This window comes from Vigna radiata, chromosome 8, assembly GCF_000741045.1.
Source record: "Vigna radiata var. radiata cultivar VC1973A chromosome 8, Vradiata_ver6, whole genome shotgun sequence".
NCBI lineage: Eukaryota > Viridiplantae > Streptophyta > Magnoliopsida > Fabales > Fabaceae > Vigna > Vigna radiata.
This window is the reverse complement of record NC_028358.1, coordinates 21,346,805-21,370,919: the sequence shown is the minus strand read 5'-3', so window position 1 is coordinate 21,370,919 and position 24,115 is coordinate 21,346,805.

The window sequence follows — 24,115 nt, the reverse complement described above, 5'->3', positions numbered from 1 at the left end:
TCCAATCTCAATCTCAGCACCGATCGTCGTCTTGGAGAGTGCAGGTTAGTACAAATTTCGTAAAACCGTAAAAACGAATGCTGACTTCCGTTTCCTCATAAACGGATGTGGACATCCGTCAACGGATTCCGAGATCCGTTTCAGAGTTTTTAGAATATTATGATTTTGTTAGTTATATTTTTAAAGATTTGTTTTTATTAATTTTATTTTTAAAAATTTGTTTTTATTAATTTTATTTTTAAAGATTTGTTTTTATTAATTCTAAATACAATAAACTAATAAAACAAAAAATTAAAAACGTAACAAGAAGTTAAAATATAATTAGTTAAAATATAATTAGTTAAAATATAATTATTTAAAAGGAAAAAAACTAAAAACAAATGAAACGGATAGCGACATCCGTCGACGGATAGCGACATCCGTTGACGGATAGTGACATCCGATTTGGTGTATGTCTTCTTCTTCCTCAACGCGCTCAACAGCCACAGAGATACGATGCAAGTGAAACAGAAACACCAACACAACACAGACACAACATATATACACCACATATATACACCACAGAGAAGACAAACTCAAACAGAAACACCAAATATCCAATCTTACTCTACACATTGCACGTTTAAAAAAAAAAAAAAAATTAGAAGTAACTAACCTGTCGACGCTTGCACCGCCGCACACCACCTCTGCGCCGCCGCACGGCACCTTTGCGCTGCCGGACCAACACCTCAAAACAGCCTCACAAAGGAAGGAGTGGAAGAGGGAGAATACGTAGTGGGAGGAGAGTGGGAGAGTGGAAAAGTTGCAGAGATATGGTGAGGGTGGGGGTGGGGAATTCGAAAAGGAATATCTGAGAGTGTAAGAGAGAGGGGGTCAGTGTAGGTGTAGGGTAGGTTAAACAGAGGGGTAAAAGGGTAAAAAAAAAAACCTTAAGGGTTAATTTTGTATTTAAAAAAAAATTAAAAAAAATTGGGGGCGTGGAGGTTAGAAATGGGGAGGTACAGGGAGTAACTCCCGAGAAACCTCAACCCGACTCATTTATTAACGAGTTAGAAAAATTCGAACCTGACCCGACCCACCACGGGTTGTAGTTATGCGGGTTGGCTCATTTGCTCACTTAATTACAATTTTTTTTTAAATAAAAACATTACAAACATTATATAATTCAAATCTAAACAATGTTCACTCCCAACATGTGTGTTTAATTAATTTTGAAAATAGGAAACTTAAATAAGTTTTTCAAGCAAAAAAAAAAAAGTAATAAATATTTTTTTATAAATTAAAATTAAATTCTAATAAAATAAAATTAGGTAGGTGGGTTGATTGGCCAACTCGGCCCACCACGAATTCAACCCGCATGAGCCGGGATGAAATCTGACCCACATAAAAAAAATACAATTATTTCAAACCCAACCTGACCCGAACCTGTGGTGAGTCGGGTTGGTCACGAATTGTGACCCATTTTGACAGCTCTACACACAACAGTAATTGAACCATACCGCAATTAAATATACAACCACAATTACTTTTGGAATAAACCATCTCAAACTTGATAAGACCAAAAACTATTATAACATATCTGCTTAAAACATCAATTCATAAAAATAACTCTCTCATGTCCAAACCAATATCAATTTTATTCAAATAAATCACCTCCAACTATTAATGTCAAACTGCAGCATTTATTTTAATGCCTCCAATTTTATCTTAATCTTTGGTAAAATAAAATATTATTATTTAATATCTCTAATAATACATACATATATTTATATATATTTAAGCAAAAATAAAATAACCAATCTCATCCTTTTCACCTAAGACCATACATTAATAACAAAATAAATCATACAATCCCGTAACTATGAACTAGTTTAATTTTAAGCCTAAGTAAAACACTCCCATATAAACATTAGTAATAACCCAATAAGCTTTAACCAACAATGCTAATTCGATTTACATTACTTAAAATTGAGAAGTTTATAAAATTATAATTATGCAACAACATTAATAAAATCCTAAATCTGCAGTTTATTTATTTATTTTTTCAACAATATATAAATCAATTAACCTAAACCCATAGATACTATCATGAAATATTAATTGTTAAATGACATTTTTTTAACATCAATAAAAGAATCAAAAGCGTGATTATTTATATTCAAAAATAAATATTTACTAGTGCAGAAAGGGCTTTAGACGTCGGTTATTCTAGGCTTTTAACGTCAGATCCAGAACCGACGTCTATATAGACGTCGGATGCAGGTATGCAGACGTTTATATGCACGTCAGTTGTGGGTAAGTGAACGTCTATATACACGTTAGGAGTGGGTACACCAGACGTCTATGTAGACGTCAGATGTCTCCAGCACCGACGTCTATAGGCGCTTGACGTTTTGTCCATTGTAATTCATTAGACGTCTGTTTGTGACTAACAGACGTCTATAGACATCGGGTTTGACACTAACAGACATCTATTGGGTATTATTTAAAAAGAAATTAATTTATTTTTAAAATAAAACCATACCTGAAAAACAAAAAATTGTCCCAGAACAGTATCCTATAATATAATTATGCGTTTCAACTAAAGTTGTACTTAATCCAAAAAACAGTCCAAAACTATCAAAATATAAACTTAAAGTAAACCTAAGTAATGTTCGACAACAATATAACTAGTGTTCCTAGTTCCATCTTTGCAGAAGATAAGTTGTCCATTCCTGTCTTATCTACCTAATTGTGTCCTCTAATATAGGAGATGCACTCTTGAAGGGCTACAAAATGAAGAAAGATTATGGTTTCATATATGTTCTAAGATGAATTTAATTTGTAATGTATTGAAGGTAAGCATCATTACCTCATTCTAATCATCTGTAATGACATCTCGAACAATGGTCTTAATCCAAGACATGACATAGTAGCCACATTCCCAAGAATCGAGCTGCTTGTTACACTAAAATGACAAATTAAATAGTCAAGAATTTAGATCATTCAATAACATAGAAAATGAATTAGAGTTATAAATAACTTACAACCTTTGGATACAAAACTTGAACTAGTTGACCTCGGGATTTCCCCATAACTCTATTTAGATTGGAAACACAAAGTAATATTCATATAATTATATTTATCATAAAAATTTAAGGTCAACATGAATTTCAAAGACATTTTTGGAGAAACAGTTACCCTTGAAGCATGTTTCTCAAGTCAGGTTTCACCTTCCTGTGCAACGAACAAAACCATACAATTATATATTGTTTGGGAATGATGACCATTAGTAAACTAATTAAGTAAACTTTAATGAACTTTTACATAAAACAACACATACCCATCAATGTATGGCACAAGGTATACGTCTCTGTTTGACTTAGCCATCCATGTTTGCAAATAATGTTGTTTGCTTTCAACTGTTTTACCAGAATGTTGAATGGTTTGAGGTTCAACAAACCCGTACATGGAACATCGACCTTGGTCTACAATGACTGTGTCCATGTACCTAAAACAACAAAGTTAAGTTGTTAGAAACTAGGGATGTAAATAAAGCTAACATGGAAGACAAAATTAACTATCTTACATGCACCATAGTTGAAGGATGGAAATATTCAACATCTCTCATGCATGGGCTGCTTGACTGCACCCACACATCAACAAGAGGCTTTCCAGTGTGCTTTGTCCTCACTCGCACACTTTCCGAGAAAACTTCCCGGAAGGTCACCCATCCCAAAATTACTCCAGGCTAAGCACGCTTAACCATGGAGTTCTTATGGGTTAGGCTACCGAAAAACAAATGCGTTTTGGTGATATGAGTAGCCAAATCAATTCCTTTAAGCTATCCTTTAACCGTATAGGTCCATATCTATACAGTCTCTGGATCCCTCTCATTCCAGTGTATGTTCGATTCGTCCATGTGCCCCTTCCACTGGAAGACTGCCAGGAGCCGCTCCTTGTCCGTGTCTCTTGCACCGGCGATCGCTCCCCGCCCTCGTCAGTGCCCGGGTGTCACATGCCCACCACGCTTTCGCTGCGCCACTCTGATTAAACAAATAAAATAATAATAATGTAAGATCTGGGAAAAATAGGAGTTTTAAAAATAAAGTAGTTTTGAGACTTTGAATTTTGTTTGGAGATTAGTGTTCTTGAGTTCATGTTTTTGTTAGAAAATAATTATTATATTATTTCTTTATTTTTATATTTTTGCCTAGGGGCAAAATGGTCTTTTACTTTTATTTAATTGTTGTAGAAATTAATTAAGAAAGGGTGTAAAAAAGAAAAGTATGCAAATTAAATAATCTGAATATTCAATAAAATAATATTTTTTGGAAGATTTAGTTTTTATTATTTTAAAAAAATTAGTTATATACGTGATATATATATATATATATATATATATATATATATATATATATATATATATATTATAGTTATTTATAAATTATTTGTTTATATATAATATATTATATTATAGTTATTTATTGGTTACGTGTTTAAATATAATATATTATATTATAATTACTTAAATGTTAGTGTTTATATATAAAATATTATATTCGGTTAATATTATTTTTGGTTAATATTATATTAGTTTAGTATAAGAATGATATTGTATTAAAAGTTAATATTTTATTATTTGTAGGTAGGTTGTTTTTCTATCTTTTGAGTTATTATTATTTTATTTGTTTAATTAGATATAAGGGAGGGGATAGAATTTTATTTTTCTATGCTCAGAGACCTAGCGTTTTATATTAAAAAGGTTTTATCTTTTCGGTATGCAACACATAAGAAATATTGAAGTGAAGGTGTAGTGTTTTATATTAAAAAGGTTTTATCTTTTAGGTATGCAACACATAAGAAATATTGAAGTGAAATTTAACAGAAAAACTAGAGGATACTACGAAGGAGATATTCAGTTCCAAAAAGATAGAATAACTATATTTATAAATTGTTTGGGAATCCTAGCCTAGTGGCTTTCTACCTAGGGAGCATTGTGAGAGGGATCAGAAAAAAAGCCTAGTGCCAACCCGAGAGAGAAAGAATTCTTATTTCAACAAGCACGGCTAGAGTGTTTTGGTGGATCAGTGAGTTAAACATCGTAAAGAGTAACAACTGTATCGTGAACAAATCTTTGGATTCTAGGTAAGGGGAGAAATCGGTTATATTGTAACACATGGTTGGTTTAGGGTTTTGATAAGTGTTTTTATGTTATAGGGAAATATTTTATGATGTGGTATAATATGTTTCCTTTTTGCTATGAAGTTTCGGGTTGGATGGGCAATCATGGTATGAGTGATTTTCATAATTTAATTGAAGGGATTGAAGGATTTTTATGTATGTAAAATAAATTATAAAAGTTGAATATTTTTACATGTTGTGTTGATATTTTATTGTAGTAATTTTATATGATTTATTTGATGTAATAGTATTTTTATAAGATGTTGTGGTGTTGTATATGTTGAGTTGATGTTTATTATTGAGATTTGTTAAGATATGATAAATAATCTATTAAAGAATATTAGGCAATCAAATATTGTGTTAGTTATAATTTAGATATTATTTTAATTTGTGCAGATTTGTGCACCTGTCATTCCTTTAATAGATGAAGAATTATAGGATCCTTATATGTATACATATGCTACTCTACTTTTTGAAATAATACATCAGAATTATTATTTAAACCTTTTATTATGGTATCAAGAGCCAAACACTGATATTCTCTACAATATAGGAATCAATGCTTTTTTTCATTGAATATTTCTGATGGCTTCTTCCGATAACAATCAATCGGAGAAACATAATTCTAGAACTTTCGCTGCTTCCAAGAGTTATATTTCTACTGTTGCCGGATTTGTGACCAAGTCAGGTTTATCTAACTCTGCTCTTAATCTTTTTGTTGTTACTAAGGGTAGTGATTGGATAATTGATTCAGGTGCTACTGATCATATGACTTGTGATCCTCATATATTTACTAGTTTTTCCTCTAATTGTTCTAAAAGTGTTATTATTAATGCCAATGGGGTCTCATCTACTATTGAAGGTATAGGTACTATATCCCTCTCACCCTCCTTATCACTTCCTGATGATTTATTTGTTTCTACATTAAACTGTAATCTTATCTCCGTCAGCAAGTTAACCAAATCACATTCTTGTGTTGCCTTGTTTTACCCAACCCNTTGTCTTTTTCAGAACATCCATTCCAAGGAGAAGATTGCCAGTGGTAGAGAGAGTGAAGGACTGTATTATCTGGAAAATGTCTCACGACAAAACCATAAAAGAGGATTGACTTGTCTTACGAATGATCACATACAAGATAAAAACAAAAAAGAAATTTGGTTGTGGCATAAACGGTTGGGACATCCCTCATTTGGTTATTTAAAAAAATTATTTCCATCACTATTTCATAAATGCAATATTTTTTATTTTTTTTGTGAAACTTGTGTTTTGCGGTGATGTGTCGAAAAGGCTTTTCGAAAGGCTTTTCGAAAGGTCGGGGAGATAGGTAGGAAATTGCAATGGAAGACGACTCGAATTACCTTGTTGAGGAACAGGTGCCTGTTAGTGATAACAGGTCATGACGACACAATACAAGAAAACGACATTGGTTCATGAATGGCTTAAATGTGATTATAATGTTGTGATGAAATATGTTTATATAATTATATTATTTTTGTGATTAAAATGAATATGTTTTGTTGTGTGTTATGAGATTTCTGGTTGCTCACCTTAAAAGTTGTGGTTGTGGTTTCCACCTACGATGATCGTACTTGTACAGGAGTAGATGACATTGTAGATAAAACTGGACAGAAGTAGCTGACGTGAGAGTTGAGACATTTGAGTTCAGGGATTTATTATTTATTTTAAAAGTTTTCCAGTTTGATATTTTTATGTAAAAATGAGATTCTAAGATTCAAACGATGTTTATAGTCATGATTTAATTCTGCCTTTGAATTGTAGTTAGTAGGTTCTACAGTAGAGCATGATCCTCTAATGCTTACACGAGGTGGTGTGGGAGTTTCAGTGGGCACACCCAAGGTGCCCTGCATCATGGATTGAAGCTTTTATTCAAGCGCTCTTTGTATTTCTTTTTGTTCCTGTAGCTGCTCCATGAATCGTTGTTGCATTGTTCTCATGCTTTGGCGAAGTCTTTCCTCCCACTGAAGATCCATTTGCTTCAGTGCCTCCTGGCTCGTTGATTGAGTTTTTTTTTTGTGTGGGGCCAAAGTAGTCATGAAGACCAATCGCCCTAGGAACTCCACGTACATGTCCTGGGTGCTTTGGCTTTCCAATGGTCGTTGTTAGAATGTCGTCCCTACCTTGGCCAATAAATGTTCCTTGTGTCTACTGCTCAACTAACTCATCATGCACACAAAAAACAAAAAACTGTTACTTAAGACATGTTATGATAAATACACAATCAAACAATGTTTAGAATTTGAACTTAAAATTCTCTGTGAGATCAATGTAGTTGAGGCAGATGTCATGTTCCCATCTGTTTTTGTCCGAGCAGCCTTCCACACCTTGTACCTAGTAGGTGGAGGTGCTAGGTCGGGGGACTCAAGCCCCAAGGAATCCGCTCGTCTCATTTCAATTTTCTTCTCAAGTTTCGCATAACCACTTCGTGATAACAAGTGTGGTGCATCATTTAGCCTTTGCCTTTCTTGGGCGGCTAACCTTCAATTGAAGGTAACTAGTGTTTTCTTCACAAATTGGACATGCAAAATGACCTTTAACACTATAATCGCTCAACTTTCCATAGGCTGGGAAATCATTTATAGTGCAAAACAACATTGCACGCAAACGGAAATTTTCTTCAACATGTGAATCGAACACTTTGACCCCTTCTTCCCACAACAATTTCAAATCATCAATTAAAGGTTCCAAGTAAACATCAATGTCATTTCCAGGTTATCTAGGACCCGATATCATCATGGACAATATCAGATATTTTCTCTTCATGCACAACAAAGGAGAAAGTTTGTATATCATCAATATAATTGGCCATGAACTGTTTTTGCTACTTAAGTTCCCATAAGGATTCATACATCAATTGCAAGTGCAAGTCTTAAGTTTCTTGGATCTACATCAAATTCTGGAAATGTTTCATCGATCTTCTTCAATTCTGGTGAATCAGTTGGGTGTCGAAGAAGATTATCACATGTTGGACAATACTTTAGAGAAGAAAACTCCTTTATGTACAAAACACAATCATTGGGACAATCATAGAGGCAAACCGCTGAGCGGTCTTCCTGGACGTTGAGCGGTCTGCAGTGATTTTGCCTGAATGCTTGATTTTTGATGCAAGGATGCTGAGGGGCCCTGTTCTTCCCTCAGTGTTAGCCTATGCTTGGTTTGGAATTTGATTGGTGATGTGTTAACCCTTAATGATGAATTCCTGTGGTCTTTTGAATTTTACTTTATGTAGGAATGTCGTCATCATCAATAAGGGTAAAGACTCCTGGCAACAAAAGGAAGGAGTCTAAGAGGCCATAGAGATTCGATTCTCCTAGGTTCCTCTCTAGGAAGCATGAGGAGCATTATGTGAACGTGTAGGAGAGGAGGTTGCTGATGGAGAAGAAGGCCGCTTTCATTCCAGACTTGGCTCCTGAGTTTGGAGCAGAGATCTTGAGGAAAGACTGGGAGAGGCTGGCAACATATCCTACACCAGCCAGCATTGAACTGGTAAAGGAGTTCTATACTAACGCCTTAACCAGAGGAGGAGTATCGGCTGGGAGGTACATGAGCTATGTCAGGGGGCGAACTATCCACCCATGTAGGGGGTATAGGGACATTGCTGATATCGAAAGGGTTATGTGCCTTCCTGGAAGGCATTTTCAAAACAACCCTAATGGAGTGCCCGTCAACATAAAGAGGGCAAATTTGACACCTCTAGCTAGATATTGGTTGGCATTCACTCATGCCAAATCTCTTATATCAAAATTCTTATCTTCTTTAGATGCTTGCATATGTTTATCTTTATCAATTGTTGGGTTCCTTACCTTTGCTTAATGCTTTTATAGTTTAACTCATTCGGTAAATGTTGTTTGTCTTTATTGATACGGAGACGTACGGTAATGTCATGAACTAGGGGGAATTCCTTGATTATGCTAATACCGCCTAGAGATAGGGGTAGGACGATCAATTGTATTTTGCTTCTGTTTATCATGCATTATTGGTTACTAGGGAAGGCTAGAGATAACAAGCCAGTAATTGGTAATAGGCTCTTTTCGCCAAAAGATTGGGTTTAGGGTAGACTAAGAAAGTTTGCATGACAATTTGATAAATAAGCTAAGAAGATAAGAAGAGTAGATATAAGAAGGTGGATAAGATGAAATTGTAAACCCCAACAACTTCATTCATCCATAGTCTTTTCTAGCCAATTGATTCACTGCATTTGCATGTTTACTTTTGTTTTTTGCATTTAAAACCTAAATTTAATTCTTTTCTCAAGTCTTATGCGATTAGTTTACACGAAAGTTAAGGCCTAAGAGTCCTTTGGGAAACGATACTTGGACTTACCCATTTATATTACTTGATAACGATCTGATACTTGGACTTACCCAAATTTTTATTGAATTCACTAACATATAACGTCTAATTTTAGGTCAATCGACGTCTTATAACCTTTTGACATCTAATTCTAAGGCATTTGACGTCATACATAAGTACATTTTCACCTTCGTGCCAAAGATTTCGCTAAATTTACCCAATAAGATGTCAAACTTCTCAATATTCGATGTCTTATAACCAATTGACGTCGGACATGTCTACTATCTGACATCTAAATTGAACTTTTTTTGCAAAAATGCCACCGGTCATTTTTAACATTGACTATTCAGTGGTTGAATGTTGAACGTATGATGTTATATGTTGTTTTTGTACTAGTGTATATAATAGGAGAACAAAGTCACAACTTCCAAACTTGTTAACATTTAGAATACACAAATTTCATAATATCTATTTGAAAATCAAATACTAATTTACCATCGCACATGAATTTTCATTTGTAATATATATTAAATATGTTGTATTGTACGTAAACTATATAATAATAACAATTCACAAGTGATATATTATTTAACCATATAATAAAATATACTCTACAATTATGTATAATAAACTAAAGGCATAAATGCTTATTCGTCCCTAAGTTAGGAGCTGAATTTCTGTTTTGTACACGGTTTTAAAAATGAAGTTATTTTTTCCTCATATTACGAATTTTGTAAGAATTCGATCACTTCCATTAAATACGTAGGAATAACGTTAACTTCAGTTTACATGGCTGCACTTTTCTTCTCTCTCCTCTGCTCTTCCTGACACTTCTTTTCTCTCTCTTTTCTATTTCTCTCACCATTAACGTTCTTCCTCATATATTCCATCAAATTGCTTTGCATAGAGTTTTAGTTCTCACACATCTTCGTTAGCATTTTGGTCAACTTCTTGTTTTCTGCACTCAACCGCTTCAGCTTCTCCACCAAGGCACTGGAAAACTGAAATGACAGCACACACGTGATCATTATGCAACTCTAAAAAAGGGAAAAAGAGACTATATCTAGTTTCCATACTGAACCTAATTACTAATAAGAGAATTGCTCAACCAAATGGTGAGCTTCGGAAGAACCCAAATAAAAGACAGCTTAAGGAAGAGGATTTGGCAGAAGTAACTAACCTGTTGTTCTTTTACAGAGGATTTCTTCACCCCCAAAGAGAAAACATTGTGTTCCACCTCCTTTTTTTTTGAAATGAACATACACAGAAGAAAGAATTATTTCCCATATCAAACATTATTCTAAGGGGAATAATTGACAAAAGATCTTCACATCATCGGAATGGATTGTTTACACTTACGGAAAGTTCTTCGTGCATCCTGCGAGGATTGATATTGAGATCCAATGAAGTGTTAATTCGTGATGAATAATCCATGACTTGCAATTAAAGTCAAAGAGAAGAAGAAGCTTTTTTTCGTGATATTAACACTCTTGTATAAAGCTTCAATTCTAAAAAGCTCTTCTTTTACGGAAAAAAAAGTCAAATTGTAGCTAGATTTTTTTGACATCAAGCAATACCTAGATGAAGAGAATATAGAGGAAGGTGAAAGATTCAAAATTTGTGAAGTTTGTAGTAAACGAATTGGAAGAGGCTTATATAAGGGGAAGGAAGCGAGAGCGCAAGCTGAAAAGGAGCATGATTACTTGATTAGATATCTACAACAATGAATTGTTATTCACTTTAAGCAAGATTACTTAATTATTAATCTATCATTAACCTAAAAAGTTCAATTAAACTTACTAGGTCTTCTTCCTTCACTTTCACATTTTCGCTTAATATAGAACTCAATCTGAAACTGTTTGTAACGTGTAATGTGAGCATAATGCATTAAAGTTAGAAACTTTTCTAGAAGAAATGTTTAAGAAAAGAGAAAGGTTATCTACACGCATAATATCAGACCGGAATAAAATTCTGCAAATTGGATCAATCACCATTTTGGAGAGGCCTAATGGAGCCGCCGTTAATATCAGACAGAGTTTTGCAAAGCCCGTTAACGCCCAACCTCCTCGTAAAGATTCCCTTCTTCCTCTCGTAGCAGCAGCAACGACCATGGTCGCAAAGCCCATGCGATCTCAGCGACATCGATGTCGGAGACAATATTTTAGGGAAGTAACCCAGGTTCTACCTATTTTTTGTGGATGGTGGAAAGTTTAACGAACACAAAGAATTGAAATTTTTTTGTAGAAGAAAAAGAAGATGGATGGTAACTATGGTGAAGGATCATGGAGAAGGGAAATTTCGAGAAGAAACCCTGGTATAAGCTAGTTGTTCCAAAAGACATGGAAAGAGAAAAAGTTGAAAGTTGTATAATAGTTTGAAATGAGAAGCATGCAAATGGTGAGAGAAATAGAAAAGAGAGAGAAAAAAGTGTCAGGGAGAGTAGAGGAGAGAGAAGAAAAGTGCAGCCACGTAAGCGGAAGTTAATGTCGTTTCTACCTATTTAACGGAAGGGATCGAATTCTTCCAAAATTCGTAATATGAGGAAAAAATAGCTTCATTTGTAAAACCGGGTACAAAACAGAATTTCAGCTCCTAACTTGGGGACGAAATAAGTATTTAAGCCTAAACTAAATATATACAAAAGTTTTCCTAAATTCTATCCTTCGTAATCAGATTTATACATTAACTATTTCCATAATTATTTTCACGATAATGGAATAAAGTTTTAATTTTTCATTATTATGTGATGGTATCAGAAGTCATTTTTCTTAAGTTAATTAATAACACATAGCATCCTGAAAGGAGTGTTAGACACCACACAAATTTTGTCGTGCCACCGCTACAACCACAAATCCTCCTCTACCTGTTTTTCATTCTCCTCATTTTCTTCCTCCTTCTCCTCTTTCCCTTCTTCTCCTCTTCTTCTAACTCAACAAAATTACCAAAAAAATTTATTGACAAAAAAAAACTAATGAAAATATCAGTTAGTAAGAAAATTTTAATCTACCAACGAATCTTTTCAACGAAATTTATTGACAAAAATATCTGTAAATAAAAATAGTTAATAAATTTGGATTTACCGATAGATTTATTTCCAACCTAAGTTTTGATGACAAAAATGCAAACAATCTTTACCACACATTAATAAAAAAAAATCCAAACATTAGAGTTTAAACTTCAATAAAAAGCAGATTTTCAATAACATATGCACACCAAAATAAAAGACATGGCAGCTTCCCTTACAATCACCATTTAACATGTAAGATTCCAACTTTAGAATGATAATTTAAAAAAATAAAAAACTTTCAACACCTTTACCTTCAAGAACACATTTTTTATCATCAAATAATAAAAACCAAATTCAAAAGAAATGTTAATCTAGTTAACTTGCTTTACCTAAATACTCAATGTTTCAATTAAACCCTTAAACTTTCACTTTAAACTCTAACCTTCTTCCCAAACATTCTTCCTTAATAAATTACTCACATTTTTCTTTAAGTCTTTTATTGCACTTCTTAATTTGAGTGCCTCATCATTAACCGATCTCCCCTATTTACATTGAGACCCTCTATCCAAAATTGTAGTTATGTTTTAAAAGATTAAAAAAAAAACGGGGTACTATATTGATGTGATGTACTTCAACTTAAACACTACTTATAACCACTTTACCCTCTAGGAAAAATGTAGTCTTACGCTTTTGATTATTCTAAAACTAAAATTTAAATTTAATTATCAACCAATAAAATGATCATAATAAAATTGTTCCTATTGAATCGAAAAATCCATTAGTAATTACTGACAACTAAATTCTATTGGTAAAAATATATTGATAACTATTGTTGATAAAATCTGTTACCAATTACGAAAAAAAAATTTTCATTGATAAAATCGGTCGATAAATAACAATTACAAAGACAAATTCATCGTTAATATCAATAAGACACAATTAATGTTACAATGACTATTGTTAAGCGGTTAAGGTTTGCATTAATGATCATTGAGAGGTAAATTAATTGGTCGGATTCTTATAAACTCTATAAATAGGGGTTAATGACGAGGTAAACTCACTTACTCACTATTAAATTACTATAGACCTACAGAGAAAAATTCTGACTTGAGCGTCGGAGTGTATTCTGCAGGTCAGCCCCTACACTGATTAGTTATTTTGAGCAACAAGCAAGGAGGACGTTCGGTTGAGACAAGAACTCTTCAAGCGGTTATCCTCGTCCCATTTCAGGCGGTTATCTGGAGTCTTGCACTTGATGTTACCTCCAATTGAGGCATCCAACATCAATTTAGTTTGTGATTTTAATCCTCCAAGAAAAAGAATGACTACCGTCGGTTCACTGAATCCATGAGTAGGACTTTTCTGCAATAAAGTCTTGAATCTATCCCTTGCTTGACCTAAATTTTCGTCCATGCCCTACTAAAAAGAAGAAATTTCATGCTTACCATTGTTGATCTTCGACTGAGGGAAATATTTGTTTAGAAACTTAGCCACCACATCTTCCCACTCAGTGAGGCTATTCTTAGGGAATGAATTTATCCACATCTTAGCATTGCCTCCCAAAAAGAAAGGAAACAAGTTAAGTTTAATAGCCTCATCTGGCACTTCATTAATCTTCACTGTATTGCATATTTCATTGAAAGAGATCAGATGTTCATATGGATTCTCATGAGCTAAGCCATTGAATTGATTACTCTGTACCAAGTGAATGAGAGCAGGCTTCATCTCCATCCTTGCGGCATTAACCCTCTGCCTTGCAATGCTATTAAAACTAAGAGGGTCAGTTAGTGTTGCATAATCCGCCAGGGTACGTCTAACATTATGATTGTCAGTCATGTCTTTTGTTTCTCGGTCAGATACTGAAGTGAAGGGTTGTTCAAGAGTCTCGGGAGAGGGAAAAAGTTCTCTGGAAACCCTTTTCTACTTTCTTCGTCTACTTTTGTTGGTAGTTTTTTCTACTTCCAAACCTGTAAAGAGAGGTTCAGATGATCTTGTGCTCCTAGTACGAATTTTGCCCTGCATACACTGGAGAACAAAACACTACTACACCTAATTAGCCCAAAAAATAACAATAAACAAAAATTATAAACAGTAAAATAAAGTCTAAACTGGTTAAGAATCACACAAAAGTATAGTGTTAACCATGAGTCCCTGGCAACAGTGCCAAAAACTTGTTAACTCATTGGCAAGTGTATCAAATCGTATCAAGTAATATAAAATGTTAAGACCAAGTATCGTTTCCCAAGAGACTTGTATGACACTAACAATCATATAATACCTTAACTAATTAAGATTTAAGAATAATTCCAATTTTTAAAAATAAAATGCAATAAAAGTGAACATAAACTTGAATGTAAAATTGGTTAATTGGGGCTAAAACAAGAATGCATGAGATGAAGATGTTGTTGGGGTTTAGATTCACCTACTTTATTTTCATGCACATATAAGAATTCGTGTTCATTAGAATGTTAATGTCACTTTCTAAATTATTTAGAACCCAATCCCTTGGCGTAAAAAGCCTAACATTGATTATTAAACCTCAATCCCTTGAATCCCTAATAACCAATTCCGCATTCAGAACAAAAGCTTAAGACAACCAAACGTCCTATCTCTATCTCTAGACAATATTCCCTTTGGGTAAAATCCTCCAAATAATGGTTTCTAGGTATTTCCCAATAACAAAGAAATCCAAACATTAAGCTATGAATGGCCAAAACATAACTAGCATTACAAATAAGAGAAAATCACTAACATTCAACAAAAGAAGAATAAATTTTTTAAATCATATTCAAATACATGAGAGTTTAGTGGTTACATCTTTCCCAACAAAAAATGAATTTAGTTCTCCATTGTTATGGAGAACCTTGGTGTACAATGAAAGAATGAGATGGAAACCCTAAAAAGAGAAACTCCTGCATGCCTAATATGCCTCCAAAGGGTCAAAAATTAAGGGCCCTAGAAAAGGGCAATCAGGTGTGATTGCGTGACAACCAGCGCCCAGGGTCCCAAAAAAGGGCAATCAGGCGTCCTTGAGCCTTCTGCAACCTTCTCCTCTGGTGCTTTTGTTGTCTTTCCTAAGTTCCAACTCCTTGACATTTTACTCCTCTTCCAAAACATACCAATAACCTACAAAATAAACGGGATTAGTGATAAAAATCATTAAGTAACCTCAATTCACTTATTCACACAATTCAACTAAAAACAAGAGTATAAGTAAGATTTGAAGTCAAAAAGAGTTGATTTAGTATTAAAATTGCATCACAAATAATGGTAAAATCAACCGTTATCACTTAGTCAAACTCAGAAATTAAGTTAAGATCAATTAATTCTTGTATTGGCTCCAAAGCTCACTGTGTAGACACTTGGATAAGGTGATTACTGTGCATTATCTGATTTTAGCATGATTTCACACTAATATCAATGTTAATTTGCAAGAACAAGGCTCCATTACTCAAAACATAAGATCATGAGCTTGGCTTAGTCGAGAGAATTAGAAATGAAGCATGTGAACAATGGAACCTTGTAAAACAGAAACAAGAACTGAATATGGATGAAGTTATTGAGAATTATGGATAAGAACGTTGAAATCATAAAATGAAATGCATAAAAAAAAAACAAATGGTTCTAAAAGCTTCAGTAAAGCAGATTTTACAAACTGAGGTTAATTTAATTGATTCTTGCTACTTTTAATCGAGAGACACTTGATAGAAGGTAGATAATTGTGTATCTTTTGAAATTCAGCATGGTTCCACACTTAATTCAGTACTAAAGTATAATATCAGTTTTTATTATTCAAAGTGAAAAACAAGTAAAATGGTCGGCGGAATTGAATTTAAACATGAACAAGAAAGGAAATAGAAGTAAACAAATCAAATGTGATGAATGGAAGATTTACAAGTGTGAATTGAAGAATCCAATGCAACCAAGCTGACTGTGCAGACATGGTCACAAAGAGCTACCGAGAGAGACAGAACTTTACTCCTAAGAGAAAATGTAAAAACATAAAAATGAAAGTGTGTGAGTAGTATTGTGGTGTCTCTCCTCGTGCAAGACTCCAACAGCCGCTTTATAATATGAAAATAATTACCTATATGATTGGCTATTATAGGTAATGAAAGTTATCTACATTAACTAATACCTATACAAACTATATTAAATAAGAAAACTAGTCTAAATTAGACACCTAGATAACAAGTCAACGAGTTGCTCCTTCCAATTGCCACTGGTCGACGCAGGTCAACCATGGTTTTTCAAAAGTGCCTCTTGGAGTTCCAAACTAGTTACTGTAGCCGGCTTATGTTACAATTCAACAGTGCAGCTCCAGCATGTCATTCTCACTTGGTAGCAGCTTCTCAGCATATTGACATGGTGGCAGCAACTCATCTAGCTTTGGTGAACTCTACAATTGCTTGGTCAACTCTGCATAATTCACTATAAACGCTTGGTCAAATCTAAATATTAAAGTAACCCTAGCTAAAACACATTACAAAACTCATCTAATACAACTAGTAACTACGTATACTAAAAATATGTAATTCAAATTTAAATTAAAAGTCAAAGCAAATTAGAACACTACTTAACTATGCTAAGGAAATCTACCAAATTAAGAAACTACACTAAATATGGTCTAAAAAGTGCTAATTAACACAAATTTGTAAAAAAAAAAAAAAATAACACTCTGAACTATATCTGCTATAAAATAGGAATTAAACACTAAAACAATCCTAAATATATGGAAATGATCTAAAAATATTTCACAATTGAGCTTTATCAATGTTACCGACTAATTTTACTAAAGAATTGATTACCTATGGATATTTTTTCGTAATTAAAATTCTAAAATTTATAAATAAAATTCATCCGTAAATTTAATTGTCTTGTTATATATATATCTATATATATATATATATATATATATATATATATATATATATATATATATATATATAATGTACAAAGATTCTATGAGCAAATTATTAATGTCTTTTAGAAAATTTATAGTGACAGTAAGCTAAGAAAATAATATAATAATGATTTTTTTTTTCACTTATGTGCAAAAATATGAGATCAGTTTAATATATTTTATTGAGAAACTACTATATTATTTAGACAAAGAAGAGTTAACCACATAAAAAAACAATAGGGTGATTGATAAGTGTACTAGTTAACTTTGGAATGAATTTATCACTTATCTTCTTCTAATTATGTTAAATATATGTGGAAATCATCCCTATTTAACTTATTTTGCAAACTTTGATGATTACACAAAGTCAAAGGAGAAAAATAGAAGAAATAGAGGAAATTCAAGCAATTATGGATAAAATTCACTTAGGCATGGCTGAGCACTAGTCTTAAGACTTGAGCCACATGAGAAAATCCACTTTGGAGGAAAACCTCAAGCATTGAATGAGAGGTTAAACAATGAATACTCCTTCTCAAAGAAGTTATCTTAGAGACTACAACATCAAAAGCACAAGGCCGAAGCCACAAAGGAAACCCATCTTAGAAGAAAACCTCTACAACTGGAGTCACACTTTCATCGCTGAAGCCACAAACTGGAAAGTTTATAAAAGTAGAGTTGAGTGGGAACTGGTTCCAAGTTGTGGTCCAACTAAATTCTTCTCCAACTTGTAGATGTTAAGAATAAATCTAAGGCTCTAACTGGTTATAGAGTATCGATCTTAATGCAAGTGATTCATTCAAGCAATCATTGAGGAATCATACTAAAGTTTGATGATCTTAGGCTTTAGGTGTAACACCCCTTTTAGGATGCCATATGTAGTTTATGAAACACTCATTAACTTAAGAAAATTTAAACTCTGATACTATTACTAAATAGTGAAGAAATAACCTTTATTTAATTATCATATCGAAATTAAAATCTCATGGAAATAAACATTATTTCAATTCCAAAACCTAAAATATTGTTCGAAAATTACAAATTCAAACAAAACACTATCTCAAATTCATTTTGAAACATTAAAATCTCATGGAAATAAACATTATTTCAATTCCAAAACTTAAAATATTGTTCGAAAATTACAAATTAAAACAAAATACTATCTTAAATTCATTTTGAAACTCCCCATAAGACTTCCTTACGTGTCTCTTTGCTATATACATCAATAACATCATCTATAACATCATATGCACCGTATAACAGCTTGAGGTATAAGATCATCATACAAACACAAACAAGCAAGGGTGAGCTCACTAGAAAACAATACAAGATAATAAATAATAACCACTCTCACCCATATTGCTTGCAACATTCATTCCAACCCATAAATTCAAACCACATTTGCTACTCACAAAAACACATAACCAACAAGTAATATCCAAACAATATGCCTTTTTCTTTCCCTCATAAGCCTCATGAGTAATTATACTTAAGCCCAAATCCTTGCAGTTAGACCTCATTCTGCTTGTTTCCATAAATCTTACAAGTATACTTGGTTTAAGCCCAATGCCTTTTGGTTAGGACCCATTTCCCCTGCTTCCATAAGTCTTATGAGTAGCAACTCTACTTAAGCCCAAAGCCTTATAAGCGAAACAACCTCCTTTTTCCCAAGCTTATGAAAGCCTTAGGAGAAAAGGAACCCGACTTTATAATTATGGCAATGAAAGACATAATACACAACCCTAACTCCCAATACCAACTAGACTAACGAGTAATCACACAATCATGTCTTTTGGTGACAACTAAACCAAGACATCAACAAACTCATTTCTTAACACCAATTGGACCAACGAGTCATCAAACCATCAAGCAGCTCAACAAACAACAACAAAATGATGTCTAAACATAACAGAATACCCAACCTGAAAACGTTTCCATTGATGCGATCAAATTAATACTACTAAACTATAGCAACTTTAGTCTTGTTAAGATAGTAGCCAACAAAATAGAAAGGGTAAATTCAACTCTAAGTTGTCTCCTAACGAAGACAAAATTGATTTCTAACAAATTAGTTCTTATAAGAGCTATACAAAAGGGGATAGTCAAATAAAATAATAAAAGTAATAAAAGAAAATAAAAGATTAAAGAACAAAATAATAAAAGATAGAAAGAAAGAAATTTATAAAAGGATTTAAAAGGATAAAAACAATGATAAAGAAAATAGGTTGATTGCACTACTTTTTTGAAATATGATTCATCATTGGTTATCTAAATATTATTGTTCAATTAATTATTATCTTAGATTTTCAAATTAATCAATTTAAATTCTCAATTAATTTGTTGGCATTCTCACTTTTAACCAAAGTATATTCGGAATTGAAAGCAAGAACTTTGTAGATTAATCATAGTAAATTTAACCAAAGTACATTATCAATTAAATATTATTATTCTTAATGATATCTATTATTTTACCTCTTATATAGAGTAAAAAACTAATTAACTAAAGTACATTCATGATTACTTATTATTAAAAAATTTACCACTCATCGAAGTACATTCTCTATTATTGACAAAAACTCATTCAAGCACATGAAAGTTTCTAACTTTAATAAAAGTAAATTCTCAATTAAAATAAAAAAACTCTTGGACTCGTGTGATTGATATGTTATGTAGATTTAACAGCATGTTTAACTTGCTATAATGTAAAAATCATTACTTTTACTTAATTAATAAATAAAAGACAGATAAAAATAAATCAAATTAAGAATTAAAAGAATAATCAAATTTATTCATTTAACATGAGAATCTAGTTAAGGAATTATAGTAAAATCAATCCTAGAGGCTTAACACTACATGGAATATAGAAATAACATGAAAAGTTAATTAAAGAGGGTGGAAACATGAGAGAAGACAAAATTTGATCCCCAAAGGGTTTCTCAACTCCCCTTATGTGTTTTCCTAGGTATTTTTATATAGAGATTAAGTAGGACGTTGTTTCAACTTTTTCTTTGGTTGAAATCTTCTTTATGATAATGTAATGTCTTCCAATCATTTTTTAAATAATGCAATATCTTCAAGATATATTTGATTGTTATAGAAATCTAAAAATATTTGAGAAGATATTTGTTAAATTAAAAAAGATTTAGAAAATATTATCTTTTAATATTTATTGATATAATTAAATAAAATAATTATTTAATAATATCAAATAAAATATATTAAGATTTTGTTAATAAAAGCGATATCAATTAAAGATTTTGGTGTATGATGGTATTTTAATAAAACTGCCGCTAAATAAGTAATACTAAATATTGTTTTTCCTTGTAGTGGCATATGAGAAATATACCAATGGCAGCATGGTAATATGTCTTGCATCAACGCAGTTTTATTTGGATAATTCGTATTGTGTTTTTTCTTCCCTCTTCTGCATAACTTTTCAAGACACATGCATGCTCCCCTGTCTTGATATAAAGTGGTGAACACCATACTTTTTGTCACCGTATTTTATAATATTATTCAGCTTCTTAATTTGGTAAAAATCCATTAAATTTTTCCTAGAATACAATATATAGTTAAAGAAAAAAAAAATAATCAAATAACTAGATGATAACCACAGCACAAAATTACAGTTTTCAAATTGCTTCAAGTGCATTAGGACATTAAACCCAATTTGCATATTTTGTTCACTTAAATGATAAAAGTATACAACTTTATATAGCATTCCTCTCTTAAGAATACATAATTGACTTCTTTAGTCAAATTTAGTTTTGTAGAATATTTTTAATTTTTTTATTAATTATTTATAATTAAGGATTCAACTAAATTTTTTTCTTCCTGCCACAAAAGCCAAATCACTAATGCCATCTTATCTCTAATAAAAGCCTGTTGGTGGAAAAGCTGGATAGCTTAGGAGTCGTGTTTAAGTTGTAAAAATGTTTATATAAACTTTAAGAGAAAACAATTTTAAAAGTGGAATTATTTTAGGAGTTGTTACTCATAGTGAGATTTATAATGAGTTCTGATATGCTATAATTGAGTTTTTGGTTATCCATGTGATCTGAACGTAGGTGTCTGAAAATATCACCCTTGAAAAGTACTATGTAGATAAGATGAGCATTGGTGAGTAGAACGAGGAACAGGGACAAACATGTCTGCGGGGATTTGGATGTTTTGGACTGAAATTTTCTAACATTTTCACACCTCTCCCACTAACTTTGGGGTTGCATTGCATGTCTTTGCTAATAATAAGAACTCTAAACCATACTCAATAGCCACAAAAATACACTTCTTCTTACCCAACTTGTCTGCAACTTGTCGGAACCTAAAGTTCACATTTCATTTTTAGAAAGGAGATGTGCATCAATACTTGTTTTCATAAATTCAATTATGTTTTCAAACAAGCTCTCTTGTTTCATGTCAAAATATTTAATAAATCTCCTCAAGAAAACATGCGTGAAAAAATTCGATTTTTCAAATGCCTTAATTTTTTTCTTTTTTATTTCATTTTTTATTAATCTAATGACTTTGCACATAAATAAAAACATTTAAATAATACACAGGTATAAAAATTAATCACTATTTTTGTTTATAAAATTTACAATTTAGTTATTTATATCAGAAAAATGATTCAATATGTTTTGAATACTTGTAGAATGTGTGATTTTTTTATTTTAGTATTAACAAAAATTTATTTGTTTTTAAATTTAAAAATTGTCTCTCAGATATTCAATAGTTCTACATCGTTTAGGAGTTAAGGTCGAGTACTGTTTAAATACTCATTTGTCCTTTCATCCTCTACGATGTCTTTTAGAGTGTGTTGACATTGGAGGATCGAAAAGAAGAGAGTGGACGGATTTGAGACTGTCTAAGAGTAAATTGATTTTTATTTGTTTTAAGGGATATGAAGGTGAGTGGGAATTGATTTAAAAATAAAATTCCTAAAAAATTAATGTAAGATTTGACTGATGTGATAGATAAAAAATTGTTTAATTAAGAAATTAAAAATTACCGAAATATCATTAGTGATAAAAATAATATAAAAGAGTAATTATTAATTGTATATTTAATGATAAAAATTATTATAAGGAGGAAAAAAATAAAAATTATATTTAAGTAAAATGAAATAATTATGTTTAAATATGATATTTTTTAATATACTTTAGTGGCAATTGGTAAAAAAAAAAAAATTTCTGGTTTGAACCATGTCCAATCAAATTGATTATCGTAGCTATAAAAAAGAAAGAGTTAGAAACCCAATTGACTGCTATGACTGAGAAAGTGGTAGAAAATAGTATTAGCAAATTTTGCGGAAGAGTTAGACACACTTTGGGACATTACTTCCATCGTCTAACTAATTACTTGGAAGAAAAACGAACCACATGCAAAGAAAAAGACAAAGGTTAAATTAGTTTTTTAGGACTACCTTCAAGATAAACTAATTCAAATTTTAAATTTTGTAAATTCCCTACCTTTCAATACCGAAACCTCAATGGGAGAGAGCAACTATAAAATGACGCGTATTTCAAGAATTTTGACCAATTTGGTAAAAAATATTAAGTCAGGATTGAAAAGAAACATAATACAGATTATATACAATAAACTAATTAGATAGAAGGCTTCATTTTTTCAAAATGACAAATTAGATGCCCATGATCCACTTGGAGTTATTATAAGTTACTATAACAACTTACACTCCTACTTAGAAAGCTAATCATCATGGTGGGTCTCAAAATTAAGAATGAGAAAATAATCACGCTTACACTAACACAACCACTGAATATCAAGTCTACAATTAATTAAGCTCCATCACAACCAACTTCACGTCTACATTAGCATTGGATTCGAATACGTAGTTGTGTGGAATCGTTGTTGGCACTGGAACTGGATACACCTTCACGTGTAACCAGATACAGCTTCTATGGATTCGAATATGCTTCACACGGAACCCGATAACTTTTTGTTGGAATAAGATACTTGGTTGCATTTTCTTCTTCAAGCTCTTTCATGTCATGGATGAACAACACAAGCCCATTATTTCGCATTCTTCATGTCCTATGAAACCCTATGGATCACACACGCACTTGAAAGGAGCTTGGAAAAAGTTCCATTTTCCTTCAATAGTCGAACACTCACTAGCAACAAAACACTTTTAGCAACCATGCACCAGCTTTAATATTATTATATATGCATAACTTCTATGTTTAATATTATTATATATGCATAACTTTAAATCTATGTTTGCATTCGTGTTTAATTTGGTTCGTTTCCATTCACAAAACTCTCCAAAATCACCCCCACCACGTGATCAATCTAATTCATGAACCATATTTGATCCTTGAGAGACGACCTAGGAGTCACTTCCTAGTATTATACTACACTTAATTAAACATTAAATTTGATTCGGGTACGGTCTCGATCAAATTTTGACGTCGTTGTCAAGGACCAACGATTCAGTTTTGAATCTGTGTTAGTGTGTTATGTGTTCTTTGTGTGTTTTGTTAGTTGTGCTGTTGGCGCTAAGTGACACTGTGCTTTGGGCGCTGAGCAACACTTGTGTAGTGTGTGAATAATGTCCTCTTTTGTCTAATTAACTGACATTTTTTGTTTTGATGGCTAGGGGCTTGTTTTTTGTTGGAATTTGGTGTGGTCACTTCTTTTGACCCATATTTTGATAGGAAAATCCCAGAAGTACTTGTGGTTGTTCTGGTTAAGTTTTGTAAGAAACACGTCAGCCG